Here is an 18,243-nt window from a genome sequence, read left to right as displayed (position 1 = left end):
CCGGCCCCCGCCAAGCCGTTCCGGGGCCCGGCGGCCGGCGGCGGCGCGCACGCGTACTGCCCCCTGCGGCTGCCCGCGCCCCTGCAGGCGGCCTCGGCCCGCGGCCCGGGCGGGCACCTGCCCTACCCGGTGGAGACGCTCCTGGCCTGAGCCGCGCCGGGCCGCTGGGTCGCGCAGGGGTGGCGCCGTCGGGGAGCCGGGGGACGCAGGCTCCCGGGCTTTGCACTTTCTACCCAGAGCAAAAGGGACTTTTAGAAAAAAATCTCCATCCAGCGTGCCTTAAAGCTAAAGCATTTTCACAGGAATGTTTTAACTTAGTCCAGAATATTTTCCTTCAACTTTTATAGCTTTACAGAGGACCAAAGCAGTTCTGATTGTTTTAGTTTCTTGGCCAAGCCTGTTCCCCCTCCCTTCATAAAGATTTTTCTCTCTCCTTACCGCCCAAGATCCCTTTATTCCTGCTGTTTTTGTCGCACCTTTCGTTGATTTATCCCCCTCCTCCCCAAAAAAGTGCATCAGGGAACCATTCCATACGATAAATGATATGACTACTGTTTGGGGTTTACTGGGCCCCGTCGTGTACGTATGTGGCATTTACAGGCATGACTGCGTGCGAGAAAGGTGTCAGAGAATCTTAGGTCATTTCTCTACTGTCGACCAATGCTTCACTGTGCCAAAAGGGAAAAAAATGTTGTTGGGTTTTGTAATTAAATTATTTATATATTTTTGAGACCTGAATTGAAAATGTTGCAGGCAACGGGCTACAGCTTTATTAGCGGTTCTCTAACTGTGGTCTCCTTGGGCCAAGTAATCTCTTTACAGGAAAAGTTAGCATTATTATGTGTGTGGGGTGCCAGGACCACTGCCACTGGAAAGCAAGTGTGATTTTTATTTTTAATATTATTTTATTTGTGTCTGTGTACATATTCGTGTATGAATTTTATGAAACCCAAGCATAGTGCTTATTTTTTAATAAAACTTACAACTGATTTAAACACTTTGTGGTGATAGATTGGAGGTGGAGAGATTTTACCTACCCCCAAAATAGGGGTTCAGGTTTGGGTCTCAAGAGACTTCCTTTGGGGATCAAAATATTTTCCTGAATAATTTAATAAAAGTAGAATGGGCCTGCAGGTTTCCTTACTAGACACATTGCTGTACAAATTTCCAGGATAGGACTTCCATTAGTGGGATTTCTTAAACTGGAAACCAGTTAGTTATCTCTGTAATTATTCACCTAAGAATTACCAGAAAAAAATTGATAAGGTAAGTGTCCCTCTGTCCCCCAAGCATCCTTTAGCAGGCAAGCTGAGCTCTTGACAAGCCTGTAGGCAAGCAGACATTTTCAGGTAAATTGGTTTGGATTTGGGGCTCAAAAAGCTAGAAAGTTAATCTTGAGGTAAGACTATCTCAACACACCAAAGATGTCTTCAGAGCAGTTTAAGAGCAACCTGAATGTCAATGTTTTTGTCAAAACAAAACCACCCACCGTTTTAGGAATGCAAAAATTCAATTGGGTGTGAACCAATCGGTAGTATTTTTTTTCACTGTCTGCTCATTTGTGAAGATATCCTTTGTAAAAGTGGAGGTGCCCTGCCTATTTCACTTGAGGTCTGAAGAGAAAATGCCTCTTGCAGAGGAGGAGACGATTTGCCATCTGAATATGTAAGGGAAGCTTTTCATCAGAGTAACTACTAGAAAATAGTGTGGACACCTGTTTCTCAGTAAGTTTAAAGCAGCGGGGCTCCAACAAAGCATGGGTTGCAAAATTCTAGAGAGTAATGCAAACTGTGAACAATTCAGAAGCTGGAAAGTTAGGTCTGGGTGTCATCTCTGCCATTCTTGGGTAAATCCCATAGCTCCAAGGCAGGAGGCTGATTTGAGTTCTACACATAATGAGGTGGCAAAAGAGAGTGGAGCTTATTTCGGAATGCTGCATTTTGGCAGGAATGGGGGAGAGAAGATCGCCCTAAGTCTAGTTAGCAAGTCTTGACTGATCTGGGTTATATCTACCTAGTAGTCATAAAGAAGGGTAATAATAGGGTTGAATTATGACAACAGGTGGACATTGGCACCCACAAGGCCAATAATTAGGTCTCAAAACAAACACACCAGCGGCTGGGGGGAGGGGACAACAGGTTGGCTGGGCTGAAATGATCAGACGGGACACTGCCTTCCTCTGGAAAACACTCAGACGGAGGGCGAGCGAGCGCAGGCAGCAACGCCAGAGGCTGCCCAGGGCGCACCTTTTCTCTGCAACCCTGTGCCTGGCCTCCAGAGGCCAAGTGCTGCCTACTTTTGACTCTTTTTTAAAAAGCCACTATTTTCATTTCTACATAGATACGTGAAGACAGTCCTGCTTCTCATTTATTCATATCGAAGAAACAGCTGCGTAAAAGAGAAAGGTGGTGTTTTAGAAATCACAGGCATTTTTCTCTCCCCTCAAAATAGGAATCCTCCTTCCTGAGCCGTGGAGCCTGGCAGACCGCGGGCCCTTCCCTGGCTTCTGGTCCCCTGTTCTGTCTCCCCAGGACTGTGAGGTTTTCTAGAAAATGGAGCCACCGGAGCTTCACGCCCCTGTTAAGGCCAGAGGACCAGCCCCAGGCCCCGCCGCCGCCGGCCCAAAGGACAGTCGCTCAGCTGTCCCCCTCCCCGGCCCTCCTCGCGCCCCCAGCCCGGGAGTTTCGGCTCCTCGGTGCTGGGCCCGAGGCCGCTCAGAGGACGGCGACAGCGCAGGCTCGTGTCCCCTCGGTGAACGCGGAAAGGCGCACAGACACGTTCACGATGCTTGAGGCGACGCAGGATTGCGCAGGAGCCGCACGTCGCGGGGACGGAGACACGGGCCTTCCGAGCAGAGGCTCGGTCCGCTCGCGGGACCCAGGCCCCGGGCAGGAGTCTCGACCGTGTGACCCGCTAGCCCACCAAAGACAGTCCCTTGCAGCATACGCTCAGAAAACCGGATTCCTGGCAGGCGCGGGAGGAACGCTCCGGGCTCTGAGCGTCTGGGCCACAGGCCCCGAGGCGCCCACGTGGCCCCCTCGGCCAAGGCAGGGCACGTCCCTCCCCCAGCCCCCACCCCTGCCCGCCCCTCCTCCCGGCCACCCCTCCTCCAGCCCGCTCCTCCCTGGACCACAGGGAGCCCTTCCCGGGCCATAGGGGCCGGGCCCAGCTGTGCAAACACCAGGCAGCGGGCAACTGAGCTGACCCTGGGCCAGGCGGGGATGCAGAGCTTTGGGGCAGGGGTAGAGGTCTGTTTGGTTTGGGAAACGCCCTTTGACACCTGTCAGTCCTGCCTGGAGCAGGAGCTGTGGGCGAACGGTTCAGTGGGTCAGTTTTCAAGGAACCCCACTCCAGGACGCCCACAGTGGCAGCCAGCTCGCCCTGTGGGCGCTTTGCGGCCACGGTTCCCTTCGACCCCCTAGAAAAACCTTCCAGGCCCTGGCGGACAAATGGGTGGAGAAAAATACCCAGCCAGGACACCCGTCCCAGGCCAGCCTCTGTTGATGGTGCGGAGACCTGCCCTGGTCTGCCCTTCCAGGCCCTCTCCGCAGCCAGGGACCAAGTCGGCTGCCTTTGGGGACCGAAAGCATCTCTGGGCAGCAGCACACACGGGGCGATCGGTCTCCTCCACCTGAAGCTCCCTTTCTGCAGTAGAGCACCGTTCTCATCAGGACGAAGCTGGGGCTCGGGGTGAGCGTGCCTGGTTATCAGCCACGGGAAGCCCCGGTTTCCCCAGGCTCTGCTGTCAGCGAGTGAGCCAGAGCCCGGAAGAGCCTCAACCATCACTGGGATGTTTGACTCCAAGCCCCTCAGCTTAAGGATAAGAAACCTAACTAAGGCCCCTTCTAGAATTGTGCCTCAGATTCTTGATCCCACATGAATTCTCCAAAACAAAAAAGCAGAAACTCCCCCCACCCCCAGCAGATCAAGGTGGGTTCTCTTAGGGGCACCCCTCAGGTTGACCTTACTGATCTGGAAGTGATGCATCCCTAAGGAGGATCACCTGTGCCCACCCTGGTTCCACTGTTGCACGGTTTCACAAACTTGACATTTTTCTGCCTCAGGGAACATGTGTTCACACACAAAATACAAAGCTAAATTCATTGAGTCTCTTGGATAGACTCACATACTTTCAAGCTAAGCAAGAAACCTTAAATTAGAAAAAAAATTTTTTTTGAGACAGGTCTCTCTCTGTCACCCAGGCTAGAGTGCAATGGCATCATCACAACTCACTGCAACCTCAAACTCCTGGCCTCAAGGGATCCTCCCATCTCAGCCTCCCAAGTAGCTGGGACTACACCTCAGGCACTCACCACCAGGCCCCACTAATTTTTTTTTTTTTAATTGCTCAGGCTGGTCTCCAACTCCTGGCCTCAAGCGATCCTCCCACCTCAGCCTCCCAAAGTGCTAGGATTGTAGACACAAGCCACTGCACCCAGCCAGAAACCCTAATTTTACACATGAGAAAATGGGATCCCACAGAGTGTCTTTAAACACTCTTTAGTAGCAGATGTGAGTCTGGAACCCAGAGGTTCCAACTCGCTTGCAGCTCAGAATTCTTTCCACTGTAACACAATTATCCGGAGAGTTCAGAACCAAACAGACTTTGGCCTGAACTTAGTTGAACTGTTCAGATAATTGTCTCAATTCACTCTTATTACAATGGTCAGCAGATTACCCATACTGGTGAATAGCTTCTTCCACTACTAAGAACTTGTCTCCCCTCACCACCCAGAATTGCCCTTTGCTGGAGGACATTCGCCTGGGAGACCTGGATTCGGGCATCTTAGACCCTTTCGCTTCGCTTCGACATATTAAGCAGTGCAGCCCACTACAGTGGAATGCGGTATTGCCTTCTCTCACTTCTGCAGAATGTCAGACATCGCTGCCGAGGGCAGCGAACAGGATTCTGCACAGAAATAAGGATCTGCAAGGAACTGAGAGTGACCCCGCAGTCCTGCTCTCTGGTGACAAGTGCCTCTGTTTTCCCACACCAGGAAACAGCAAAAGTGGCCTCTTTCCCATGTTGGGGACAAAGTAGAACTTCTTACAATAATTCACGTTCCTTTTTTGGCTTTAAAAATGTCAATTCAATGCACTCACATTGCCGATAGCTTTCTTAGGTGTCAGGGCTTGGTCGGCATCCAACAAAAGAAGATTTTCCTCCTCTTTTTCACTGTTTTTAGTTCTTTTGACCACAATAGCTGAGATTTGCTTCAGTTCTAGAAATTAGACTCTGAAGAGTCCTTCAGTAAATCTTTCCTGCTTTCAAACAGCCTATTTCTCTCTTAAGTAACAGACTTTATAGTTCTCTAATGAAGCCATTAAACATTTTATGCTTTAAGAACATAATTTGTTAATTCTTAATGTTGTCAACAAATGGCCTTAATAAGTATCTTCCAAGAAGATCATGATCGAAAACATAAAAATGTAACTCTCCCTGGATTCAGGGACCTCTTCAAATTGGCAAAGATTCCTATGTCATGAATTGCTGGTGGTTGTGCAATGGTTTCTGCTCTGTATCTGTTCAACATTATTAAGACGGATGGGTGATTAGAAGCAAATGTTGTTCCTGTCACTTGCCAAATTACACACAGGCTGGAAGAGAGAACTGGATAAACCTTCAGTTTTGGAGAACTACAGCCCAACATAAACATTAACAGGACGCCACGCTACCCCGAATGTTCCTAGACCCTCTTTGCCACTCTTTTCAGGAACACTTTAACTTTGTAGACTTGACACGATTGAGTTTTTTTTTTTTTTAATCACTTCTGTTGAAGCCCAGAATAATATACGGATTCGACATCCTCAACACGTATTTGTTGTTTACCATCACCAATTTCTAACCATTAAGGAAAAGGTAGGAAAGTTTTGCAGCCTTTGGCTGGCTCTGCCCACTGTAGTTGAAATATCTGCTAATGTCCAAAATCACAGAAGTGGCCCATTCGAGAGAGAACTCAGAATGAAAACATCAGGAAGGAGACTGAGTTTAAATCCCAGCAGCATCTCGCACAGCTGGTGACCCTAGGGAAGTGGGTCATCCCTCTGAGCCTCAGTGGGACAAGGCTTGGGCTAGAACATGTCTCACATGCCTCCCTTCCCAGCTCACCTCCAAGAAAATTCTCATATAACGTCAGAGATGACTTGCTAATGAGTTTTTTTCTTTTCCCTAAAGTCGATCAATTTGGAATCAAGTGTGTAGTTTCATTACGGCGTTCTCCAACACGACTGAAGTACTCGCACACACAACAAAATATATTGGAGGCCGTCAGGGTACAGTGGACACACACAATTTGTCATTCTAGTGGATCATAACATGCATTTCCAATGACATTTCTCCCAGCGTGCTCTTGCCAACTTAAGTTTCTCATAAAATCCCCGCTTTCTGAACTAGACTAACATGCTCATTTTACAGGCAGGAGACAGAGGCGAGAGAGGTTGGGCTACTTTCTGGAGATTTCGTCATAAATAAGGCATTTAGAGCTGCTTTCCACAGTCCCATGGTGGCTCCCAGGCCAGTGCTCAGGCCCTGGGCTCAGAGGATCAGATCAGTCTTCATTTGTTTATTTAAGAACAAAGTCCAAAGACGAATTCTCAAGGTAGCAGAGCTGATATGACCTAAAAGTGCGACTAGCACTAAGGAACTCAAGGTGTGGAAACAAGTGTTGTATATGTGTGGGTACAATTATAACACGAAAATACTAATACTAAACACTAAATGTGGAAACACTGAAGGAAGATGAATCTGGAAATTAGAGAGGCACTCTGAAAATAACAACTCAAATAATAATAGACAACATTATTTAAGAAAATGCATTCCAGGCAAGTTCTCAGGCCCAGGGAATGCATGAATAGGAAAGATTACACAGTTTACACAATCTACAGATAGACGCACCCTTATTTGGAGGAGCCGGTAATTTTCTGGGAGAGTCAACATTTGTAGCTGGCATGTTCTGGTCCCAGAACCCCAATTTCCTCCGGTGGAGCCCCTCTCCGTGGCGTGCACGGTGCGGCGGGGCCCTCCTAAACCGGTCCTCTCTTCCCCAGAACTCTGAACCTCTGGCATCGGTACTGAAGGGCCGGATACAGCTGGGATTGATTTGCTCCTGGTGCCCCGATGAAACGGGCCCTCAGGTCCTGCTGCTGGAGGTTGAGCTGCCCCAGCTCTTCTCTGTTCTGGGGAAACACTTCCAATTCTGCTCGTTTGTCCGATTCTGTTTCTGCCGTTGGTCTCCTCCTCGCCATCCTCGCTGTCAGCCAGGCACAGTTCGAGGAGGCCAAGGTGGTTTGCGGATCCTTGCCTGCTTTCCTCCTACTGGGCCTCCTTGGTGCCCTCGGTGCCCCTGCTGGAGGACGCGGGGGTGCAGAAGCTGGGGGAGCGTGAAGCGGGAGCAGCGGCTCTGCAGGCAGCAGCTCTCCCCATCTCTGGGGGACGAACCCCACGGGCCACTGCTCCCCAATACACAGGGTGCTCGGCCACACGGAGGGCTCTCCAAAGCGCTGAGCTGAATGAAAGGTCACCTCCACAGAATGCCGTGTATACGACACGCTGAAGAAGGCAAAAGAGACAGAAATCAGATCAGTGGTTGCCAGGGGCTGGGATAGGGGTGCCCTAAAGGGCACAAGGGGACTCTTGGGGTGATGGAAACACTACAGCTTGGAGGTTGTTCATGACTGTTTATGCTGGTCGAACTGGGTACTGTGCACGTAGAAAGTGGAAGTTTTTGCTAATATGTAAATTAGACCTCGATAACCCAACTTCATGAACGCATTCATAGAGAGAATGAATGCTAACACCGTGTTGCCCAAACCAGGGATCTTTCCCAATAACAGCTTACATTACAGGGAACACAGCTTTATCTGTGGAATTTCGGCCATCGGGAACTAGTTAGAGGAGTGTTTTCTGGGGACAATACCCCTTATACCATACACAGCATCTAGCTGCCCCTTTGCGCCCTGGGAAAAGCCATCTGCGGCCCTGGTGCCTGCTGCACGTCAGTGCCAAGGCCACCACCTAAAGGGACTCTGTGCCAGCATGTACCCTACCTCCACCCTGCCCATGTGCGGACACACCGTCTTCTCCCGCTGGCATGTTGGCTGAGAAAGGATGAAGGGACAGCCTAAGTGGAAGGGGACACAGCACTTCCACACACTTCCTGGAGCCTGGATTTGTTCACAAAAGGATGCTGCCAACTTTTAAGACCCGGATCAATGCTCAGCACCCTGCAAGGAAAAGTCCCCAAGGAGGGACCCGAGATCGAACCAGCAGGACTCTGTGGCCCCACCCAAACTGTCACACACCCCCACCCCCATACCAGGTTTTCCAAGCAGCTCCAGCATGAACAAGATCGTGCCAAGGCGATTCCTCTGCTCCCTGACCCCTACCTGCACCCGCTTCCGTAACTGCAATCATAAGAATGACAGGGAGACGTTGAGTAAACCAGGCACTTCTGACCCCTGCCACGGCCACACATCGTCAGCAACCTGAAACAAGATAATTATTGGTTCTCCTATTTGTTAGCTGAACCCTTTTGAGTAATAGCCTCTGGGGACATTTATAAATGCAATAAAAGACCTCGTCATGGCCACATGCAAAGTGACGGGGCTCAACCTAGATGCCGGCTGAAGCAACCCCTCGAGCCCAGGCGGCTCCGTCGGCAGACCTGAATCCAGCAGAGATGAGCCTGAGCCCGTGTTTTCCGAAGGGTGACCTCGGAATGACCTGCGACCGAAAAGAGATGGCTGGTGCCCAGTCCCCTCTTCCAGTTGTGTTCACGACCAAAGCTGAAGGGTTCGGGCCAAGCATCGGCGCCCAGAAACAAGTCTTGCCCAACAGGGCTCCTTCGTGAGTCACAGGAAATTAAAACTACCGTATCTTTTAGTCACAGTTGATTCAATAGACTCAAGACCCAGCCCACATGCAGGCGCAGCAGCTGGGTGTTTGCACAGAGTGATTCATGAAGGGCCCAAATTCTCCGCCCGATAAGATCTCTCTCCACACACTTTTCTGTTTCCCTCACCAGCCTCTACCCCCCACCCCAGCTCACCGCGTTGCCTGAAATGTCGCCCTTTCAGTCATTGTTTGCAGTCACGTAATAAAAAATGGGACATGAGTTCTACCAAAGGGAAGAAAAATGGGGAAGGGGAGACACAGGTAATCCTCGTTGCATTACAAACGCGACGTCCCCTTCCTCACACCTCTGCTGACTGCAAGGTCCAGGCGGCCCGGCTTCCGGCCTTGGTGACCCCAGTGTATGTCTGAACACATCTGTCCACAGACAAACACAAACGACAGTCCTCAAAAAAAAACTGCTACTACCAAGCTAAACCTTTTACCTTGTATGCCTCACTAGCAGAGAGAGGTACTAGGTCTTAGTGACACAATTCATGGCACTTCTGTTAGCCAACAGTGAATTAAATGCATACAGTGAATACGGTGTCAGGTTCTGCAGCCCATTGGTCACAACCAGCTTTCCCTTCTGGTGGACACGTTTCCTTTGTCCCGGGACATGAGATAATGCTACCGTATGTGCAGACATTCCGCGACTTACCAGGGGCCACGCCCCGTAAAGCCAAAGCAAGTCGAGAAATTGTAAGTCGAAACATCACAAGTCAGGGACCACTTGTACTTGAATAAATGTGCTTTCAAAGTCCTTTGACAGATCCTTTTTCTCCTGCCTACGGCTTTTTACTGCAGTTAGAAGGCACACGCAGGACTTAATACATATGCGATCTGTCTTGAGAACTCAGGCTTGAAGAGGAACGGGAGTGGCACCAGACAAAGGAGGTGGGGTTGCAGCGAGCTGGGAAGCCGGGCCCCCTGCGCACTCCTCCAGCCCACCCTGGGCTCGCGGGTCAGCCAGTGCTCTAGGTCCTGGCTGCTTCATTCCCCTCACTTCCTCTCTTTGCCCTTTCGGAGAATGAAAACGTGTTGTCAGTGCCGAGCGCACCCAGTAGCCAAAGCCAGGCTTTAGCTCCAAGTCAGAAGGATTGTAAAGGCTAAACGAGACCGCTGTACCCAAACATATCAGCTCCAATCTCTGCTCCCTGCAAGACCCAGGGAACAGGCCCGTTCGAACAGCTTCCCTGGAACGTCCTGCTAGAAGAATCTGTGGCTCTTACACTTCCAGCAATGCTTCCCTTGCCCTTCCAGAGGGGGTCCAGGTGATGTCTACTGGAGGGCTGAGAGCCCAACCGCTCCCAGCCACGACAGAATGACGGTAACGAGTGCGTGCCTCTCCTTTCTTGAGGGAAACTCTTTTAGAAGCTACCGTATTTTCCTGGAGAAAGGGCTTCTCCCCTGGCCTGCTGGTGGGCAGGCAGCCATGCAGTTGTCTCCGGGGAGCAAGGGAGGCGTGGTGGGCAGGCAGGGTCCCAGCAGCAGGGGCAGCAAGGCCACAGAATCGATCTTGAAAGGGAGCAGGAGGCCCAGGGGCAGCCCTGGCACTGGGGAGGAGGGCTAAGGCAACCAAGCTTCACGGTCCCAACATGGAGATGAAGGCAGGTTGCACCCCCAGGTGCCAGAGGACGCCCTGCCTTGGCATGCAGAGCCCCAGGGCCTTCCCGCTCAGCCCCTCTTAGTTGGGGTGCCCCAGAAGCAAACTCTCAGAAAAGAATTGGAGTACAAGTTAATTTTGTAGATACAAGAAATATCAGTAGGGGAGGAAGGAAGTGAACCGGTGAAAAGAAAGCAGCAAATCCAGGGTGAGTTATCAAGCCAGCTGCTGCTATGACCAGAGCTTGAGGCCAGGAGGCAACTCTGGGAATGGGTGTAATGTGCCTGCTCAGAATGACCCCTCAGGGACCAGAGGGACAAGGGGTTCTGCAGCTGGTGGGGACGGAGGGAGGTTGGTCCCTTGCAACGTATGGGCTGCCATGCATTAGGCTGAGTGGCTTCCCATGCCTTCAGAGAGAGCCTTCGAGCAGATGCCAGCAATTGAAAGCATCTCACAGAGCCCCAGCCCCACCCAGGCTTGCCCTGCAAGCCCTCTGTGCCCCATCAGGCCCTTTCGGTCAAGACTGGGATCCTCCAGCAGGGACACTGATTTGGGGTGTGGCTTCTGACTTGCAGCATTTGCCAACTTCCCAGATGTAAATACTCCCACAATGGCCATTCTCAAGCCATCCACAGCCAAACTCTGGACACCACATTCCTAAACGTGTGCCAGCTGGCTGTCGAGCCGTGATCTGGGAGGAGCTTGCTCCAGCACACCGCAGAGGCTGCGCCACCCCCGTGCCTTGAGGCTCAGGTGTTGAGTCGCTGGCCTTGGCCTCATCGTGTGCTGTCATCTGGGGACAGGGGCCTTTGGTCACAGTGACCCTACAGTGGATCCTCAATCCCGTAGTAGCTCTGTGTCTAGAGCTGATTTCTAGAGTGCAAAGGTTGACTCTAGGGTTAAGCGGCGACACAGTTCGGTGACTAAGAGCAGCACTCTGAACCAGCCTGTCCAGGTCCGACTCCCAGCTCCACCAAGTTACCATATGTTGTAGCCTTGAGCAAGGTACGTAACCTCTCCCTGCCTCGGTTCCCTCACCTATAAAATGGGGATAATAATAGTAATGACCTCACAGGTCCTGTAAAGGTTAAAGTCATTATATGCAAAGTTCTTAGGCCAGTGCCTGACTCATGGTAAGCACTACTTAGAGTTAGCTATTATTATTTAGGGATGGAAATGAGCGGTTGATAAGCCTGGACCATCACAAAGTTGTCTTATTCATCCTGAATGACCATTCTGCATTTCCCTCAGTTGTATCCAGAATTAATTCTGGAAGAGAGAGGAAGATATAGAGAGATGGAGAGAGATTACCACTCTCTTTTATGAGAGAAATTTTGAAATGCCACCGCAGATGAAGCAGGGACCATGGAGGGCAGCCCTCCCCTGCGTGGGGGTTTACAGAGCTCCAGGCTCAGGTTAAAGGTTTGTTGTTTTAATTGTCGTATTACAGTCTACAAGCTGATGATCTGATATGTGTGTGCATCGTGAAATGATTAAATCAAGCTAACTAACATGCTCATCGCCTCACATACTTATCATTTGTTTGTGGTGAGAACATTTGAGATCTATTCTCTTAGCAATTTTCAACTGTACAGTGCATCGTTACTTACTGTAGTCGCCATGCTGTATGATGTTAACAGGTCTCCAGGACTTACTTTTCCTGTCTAACTGAAACCTTGTACACTTTGGCCGACATCTCTCCAACCCCTCCTCTCCAGCCTCTATGAACCACCGTTCTATTCTCTGTTTCTGTGAATTCAACTTTTTTAGATCCCACATGTAAGTGCAGTGCTCGCCTTTCTGCGCCTGGTTTATTGCACTTAGCATAATGTCCTCCAGGTCTACTCATGTTGTCTGAAATGACAGAATTTCCGTCTTTTATACGGCTCAATAGTATTCCATTGTGTGTGTATATAGCACATTTTCCTTATCCATTCATCTATTTATGGGCACAGATTGATTCCTCATCTTGGCTATTGTGCAATGAACATCGGGGTGCAGATATCTCTTCAATATACTGATTTCATTTCCTCTGGGTATATGCCCAGCAGTGGGGTTGTGGGGTCATGCGGTAATTCTGTTTTCGATTTTTTGAGGAACCTCCATACTGTTTTCTGTAATGGATATACCAGTTTACATTCCAACCAGCAGTGTACAAGGGTTCCCTTTTCTCCACACCCTTACCAACAACTACCTTTTGTCTTTTTGTAATAGACATTCTAACAGGTGTCAGGTGGTATCTCATTGTGGTTTTAATTGACCTTTCCCTGACGATTAATGATGTTGCGCATTTTCTCACATACCTGTTGGCCATTTGTATTTGTATGTCTTCCCAGAAACATGGATTCAGGTCCTTTGCCTGTTTTTTAATCTGGTAATTTGTTTTCTTGCTATCAAGTTGAGTGCCTTATATAGTCGAATAATGGATGCCATACTTTTCTTTTCTTTTTAGCCTGTCATATGCTTTCAACAAATAAGATGACTCCAGTTGGATTATACGAGAAGGAAATCCAAGGGTGAGATGAAGTTCTTCCATGGGCCTAGTTCACTTGCAAATCTTCATGAGCGCCCACTGCATGCCAGGCACCACAGCACTGAAGAAAAAGCAATGACACAGCAGAGGCCGTGCCCTCCAGCTCTCCCTGTCAGCATAACAGAGGCGAGTCTTGGGTATGATGTGGACACATAAGAGGTGAGTTGCTCCCAGGCTCCAGGGATTCACAGAAGGCTTCCTGGAAGCAGCGGTTTCACAGCTGAAATCTGAACCACGAATCAGCTGCAGTCAAGGGCCAGGGAGTGGAAGCTCTGCAGGTGGAAGGGACAGCACACACGGGTGGAACCAAGGGGGAGCAAGGCGCGTTCGGGGAGGAGCCGCAGAGCCTGTGGAGTGCAGGGAAGGAGGCCAGGCAAGAGGCGAGCATCAGCCAGATCCTGCAGGACCCTGGTCGCATTCTGAGGATGCTGTCCCCTAGGAAGGTGACTCCAGCTGTTGTCAAGAACAGACTGCAGGGGACAAAACCATTGGCAACCCTAGAGGCTGTTGCTTTGAATCAACGTGCCACAGTGGGGAGGGACAGCAGGCAGGTTCCTAACAGGCTTTGGAGGCGGAGCCCCAGGACTAGGAGCCAACCAGATGTGGAAGTCAGGAGGTGCCTGGTGGGCAGGCAGTGAGGCCGCCCGTCAGCCTGGACAGCAAGTAGGAGCTGGCTTTGCTTGTGCGTGTGTGTGTGTGTGTGTGTGTGTGTGTGTGAGTGCAATTGTGCAGGTCATTCGTGCAGTGCACAAAGAAAGGGGTGCCATTCGTATCACAGTCATGATAATTCTGTGTATCGATTACAACAGTTTTTCACCAGTGAAAGTAAATATTTTGAGGAAAGCATGAATTTAGCAACAAGCAGACTCAGCACCGATGAAGGGGGCGGTGGGGGGAGAGAGAGGGTGATAGATTGTGACCCCTTAAGCTAACGTGAAATTAAACTTCTCCTGGAAATTGTCCTGCCTCTCACCGTGTCTGGGCCTGTCTTTGGGGGAAGGGACAGTATGAAATCACGGCAAGAGCCAGAGTTCAGGGCCAAACGGTCCTGGATTAGGGCTCAGCTCTGCACCCAGTAGTTTCCTGATCTCGCACTAGGTGCTTAGTCAACTGGAGCCTCTGTTTCTTCATCTCTGGTGGACACAATAGACTTGGGTTTGTAAGCCTTGTAGGGGGCGTTAGGATTAGATTCCAATTTACATATTAACATATAAATATATAATTTTAATTTATATGATTTATAAATATATATACTGTATACCCATCCCTATTTGTTGAGTACAGTACCCGGCACAGAGTGGATACTCACCAAATGCGGATCAGTATTAGTAGTAGTAACAGTGCACCTTAGCCTTTAATGATGAGACCAAATCCTCATCAATCAACATGTAATTATTGTACAAATCGTGCCATTCACCATGAGGTAGACACTTGGGGCAAAGAGTCCTTCAGTAACTTTTAACTAAATTACCTGGAATTTGATTTACGGGATTATATTACCTATGCTGCAAATCAAAATCATGTAGGTCTTTACCGACACTCAGATCATATCACTCCTGCCAAGAAATATAAAACTCTAATGTTATTGATTGTGCAATTAACTTTTGGTCTTTAAAGAAAAAATACCCCACACATTTAGGGACTATGGGAGGAACATTAAAAACTAGGCTATTTACTGAATGAGAATTTTCATCTATTAAACGAAGAAAACATACTACGGTATTTTCATCTGTTCAACCAAGAAAATGCACTACAGAAATATTATTTAAATGAGAGTAACGAAAAAAAGTTTTACGTTCCTTTTATGTTCCTAATTTCCTTTTCAAGCAGGACTAGACGAGAAAAGATAAAGAGAATTCATCTGCTTGATCGTGTTTCCGGCCGGTGATCGTCTTTGTGTTCACATTGTCACGGCAGAAGCAGGCGCTGTCAGCCCCGAGCTGCGTGCACGTGGGTGAGAAGCCCCATTTAAGTTTGTGATTCTTCCTTGCCCCCAGAAGCCCTCAATTTCCCACTCTTCCCGCACCATCTTCTTGCGATCTTTCTCTTGACTCTACGAGGCCTCCTTCAGAGGTCAGCCAAGTGTTCTTCCGACTGGAAAAGGGCAGAATTTTGACCCAAGAAGGAAAGGGAATGAACTAAGCTTTTGCCTGGCTCTTACAAAAGGCCTGTCTGGATCCTTCCAACGTCCAGGGGCTCCCAAAACCTCCACTCCGCGGCAGAGATCCCGCAGCAACAAGCTCATCTGCAACACCGTGTAGGTCAGTAGCCCCTGCTCCAGCCAGTCCCAGCCTCGCTCCCTGCACCGAAATACCTGCCGAAATAGCAGAGATTTGCATGCGTAAAGCAAGCCCAAAAGAGAACTAGGAAAAAGCATGGAAGAACCGCAAGGCTTTCTCGCGCATGCAGGGCTCAGCAGAGCACGGCACAGAGCCTCAATACTACCCAAGAACGAGTGGGCAGGTGCGACGCCACAGATCCTGTAAACTTCTATTGGTTTAAAAACCAGACAGATGGGGAGCATGTCTGTGGCCTGTCTGACAGATAAAGGTAGTGGCAAACCAAAGCTTTCTAAATCAATTTTAAGGTACAAAAAACCCAGTAGAAATGGACAGTAGTCAAGACCAGATCGTTTCCATTAATAAAAAAATAAAGAAATGCAAATAGGCCATAAACATGTGAAAAAAGCATTCAATCTTTCGTAATTGAGACGTGAATTAAAACAATAATGATTGGCCATTTGTTGCCTATTGGCAAAGATTTGAAAGTCTGATAGTACATGGAGTTGGTGAGGTTTTGAGGAAACAGGCAGTTCATGTAATGCTGATGGAGTTGTAAATAGGTCCAACCTTTTTTGCAAGGCAATTTGGCAATATCTATTAACATGTAAAATGTACATACCCTTTGACCCAGCAATTCCACTGCCAGGAATTCGTCCTGAGGGTATGTTCTCTCAACTGTGCAAAACCTGCATGTGGACTAGGACACGTGTTGCAGTGTCTTCCAACGGGGCTAAAAAAAACACTTGTTGATACCAGTTTAAGAAACCAGTCGAATGAGTTAGGGCACAATCACACGGTGGACCACCAAGCAGTCATGAAGTGCATGGCGGGTTTCTGCGCGCTTGTGGAACGGTGGCTGAGATAGCTGCTACGCGGGGAAGGCAGGCTGCAGAGCCACACATGGGGATAGCCCCATTCGCACCAAGGCTCTTCAAATAAACAAATAAATAAATACGTGTGTGCGTCTACCCGTATGTTTCGATGTTTGTACAGGCAGAGGAAATTTTTAGAAAGACTCTAAATTGAAAGAAAAGCTTCAATGGTAGCTACTTCTGGAAAGGCTGGCAAGGCCAAGGGTGCGAGAAGTATTTTATCTTTCACTTTACACCCTTTAATTCTGTTTGGAAGGGATGGGTTTTGCTTTCTTTTTTAGCCATTCACGCACATTACTTTACAATTTAAACAGGCGTTGTCTATTAAAAAGGAAAGAGCACAAAAGGGAAAAAGGGGGAAAACAAGAGAAGGAGGGAAGGAAAGAAAAAAGGAGTGAGGGAGGGAGGAAGGAAAGGAAAAGAGAAGAAACACCCTCCTTCTGTGGGGCAGAAGCCCTTTACCTGTTTCCATGGAGACAGACCAGTAGCACATGTGAAAACTAGCAATTTCACCCAACTTCACTCACACTAACTTGTTGCTTCTTTTATAGATTAAAGCAAGGAAGTACTCTACAGTTGGCTTTGTGCACACTTTTCCTCACTCTTTGCAGGCCGCCCTGGGATAAAGTCCTTACTGCAGCAGAAGCCAAGGGTGGGCCGTTTCCTCCCGTAATACTCAAATTCGTATTTTGCCTGATGTTTTTGTCTCTGAGCCTAGATCCCACAGTGATAGGTGCCACAAAAGTACCCAGCCGGCAGAGGATGCGCCCTGACTTTGCAGAGAGGAGACAGATACTTAGAGGTCAAGAGGCTGCCTCTCTGAAGGCCGGGATTCAGGCCGGGAGCTTGGCGGTCCGGGCAGATGGGAGCAGCAGGCTGTGTCGCTAGTGCATGAGGTGTGTGTTTGGGGGTGGGATGAGTTTGAACCAGATAAAAATGTTTCTTTTTTCCCTTTAAGATTCTGGTAGCTGACCAGAAGCTACATGAAATTTTTTTTCACTTACTTTTTAAGGTTAAAATCATATTTGAGCTCTATTTTATAAGATAATGGTCAAAGGACTTTTTTAAAGAACTGGTTTTTAAAATTTGAGAGACTTTAACAGGGTTTTTACAGTTTTTGGCTCCTTTTCTATGGTAAAGGAGGAAAGTTTAGAACTACCACAGGCCCGACATCTGCAGGACAAAAATCTTCTAGAAGCAAAGCGACCCCCTACTCTGTCCCTTCACCTGCCCCGCCCTTCCTCGTTCTGCCCTACTCTGAACCCTGCAACCATTACGGAAGCTTACAAAATATTCTGCGACTACTCAACTGTTTAAATATTAACAAGCATGTAAAACTACTGGGGGTAAAAGCCCGGAGCCTGCAGCCAGCAAGCCTCGGCTGGACTCTGCAGCTGCTCCTTACGCAACCCGGCGACTCCCAGCCTTCCGAGGATCACACACGTCCAGGGCTGGCCGGGCTCAGGCAGGAGGCCCGACTGACTCCACCAGAGTTGCATAAGCCTCTCATAGCATCCTAATTAGTCATTAAGACGCAGAACAAAGGGCCATTCTGACCGAGGTGGCACTATTGTATTTATTTGCTTTCAGGAAAGGAGACATTTCTTGCACATTCTGCCCTGGGAGGATGTGAACGGGGTTAGGAAGGGAAGACGGAGATGTGGAGAGAGGGGAGGGCCAAAGAGCTAGTTGCGGAGCATGACCTCCTGGGGATCTTCCGTCCCTGTTGTGTTTCTCCTTGCTGCTGCTGTTTAAGCTCCCACCAGGCCAGCCTTGGCTGGTCAAAGGGAAGACACCTCCCGCAGGGCCGCCACGTCGACCTGGTTTCCAGCTCTATCCCAGGCTTTTCCTGGTTGGCAAAATCACCATTCTCATGTCCACACATTTTATGTTTCATCAGACTAAATAGTTATGAGATCAGGGCTCTAAACTACTGATGCTCTGGTTACTGTAAAAGAAATGCACACATAGAACCTGCATCTTAGGGGTAGAGAACTAGCTTAAAGAAATAATCAGGGCTAGCCTGGCACGACGGCTTGAATCTGCAGTCCCAGCTATTC

The 18,243-nt window shown here is 49.1% G+C and overlaps 1 protein-coding gene across 1 annotated transcript in view; it reads left to right on the top strand.

Moving 5' to 3' along the window:
- Positions 1–18,243, top strand: part of FOXF2 (forkhead box F2) — a 165,660-nt gene that overhangs the window by 95,604 nt on the left and 51,813 nt on the right. The window lies entirely within an intron of this gene.

The sequence above is a fragment of the Propithecus coquereli genome, unplaced genomic scaffold (genome assembly GCF_000956105.1).
Source record: "Propithecus coquereli isolate 6110/MARCELLA unplaced genomic scaffold, Pcoq_1.0 Scaffold354, whole genome shotgun sequence".
NCBI lineage: Eukaryota > Metazoa > Chordata > Mammalia > Primates > Indriidae > Propithecus > Propithecus coquereli.
Note: the sequence above shows the minus strand (reverse complement) of the source record. Positions and strands in the feature narration are given on the sequence as shown.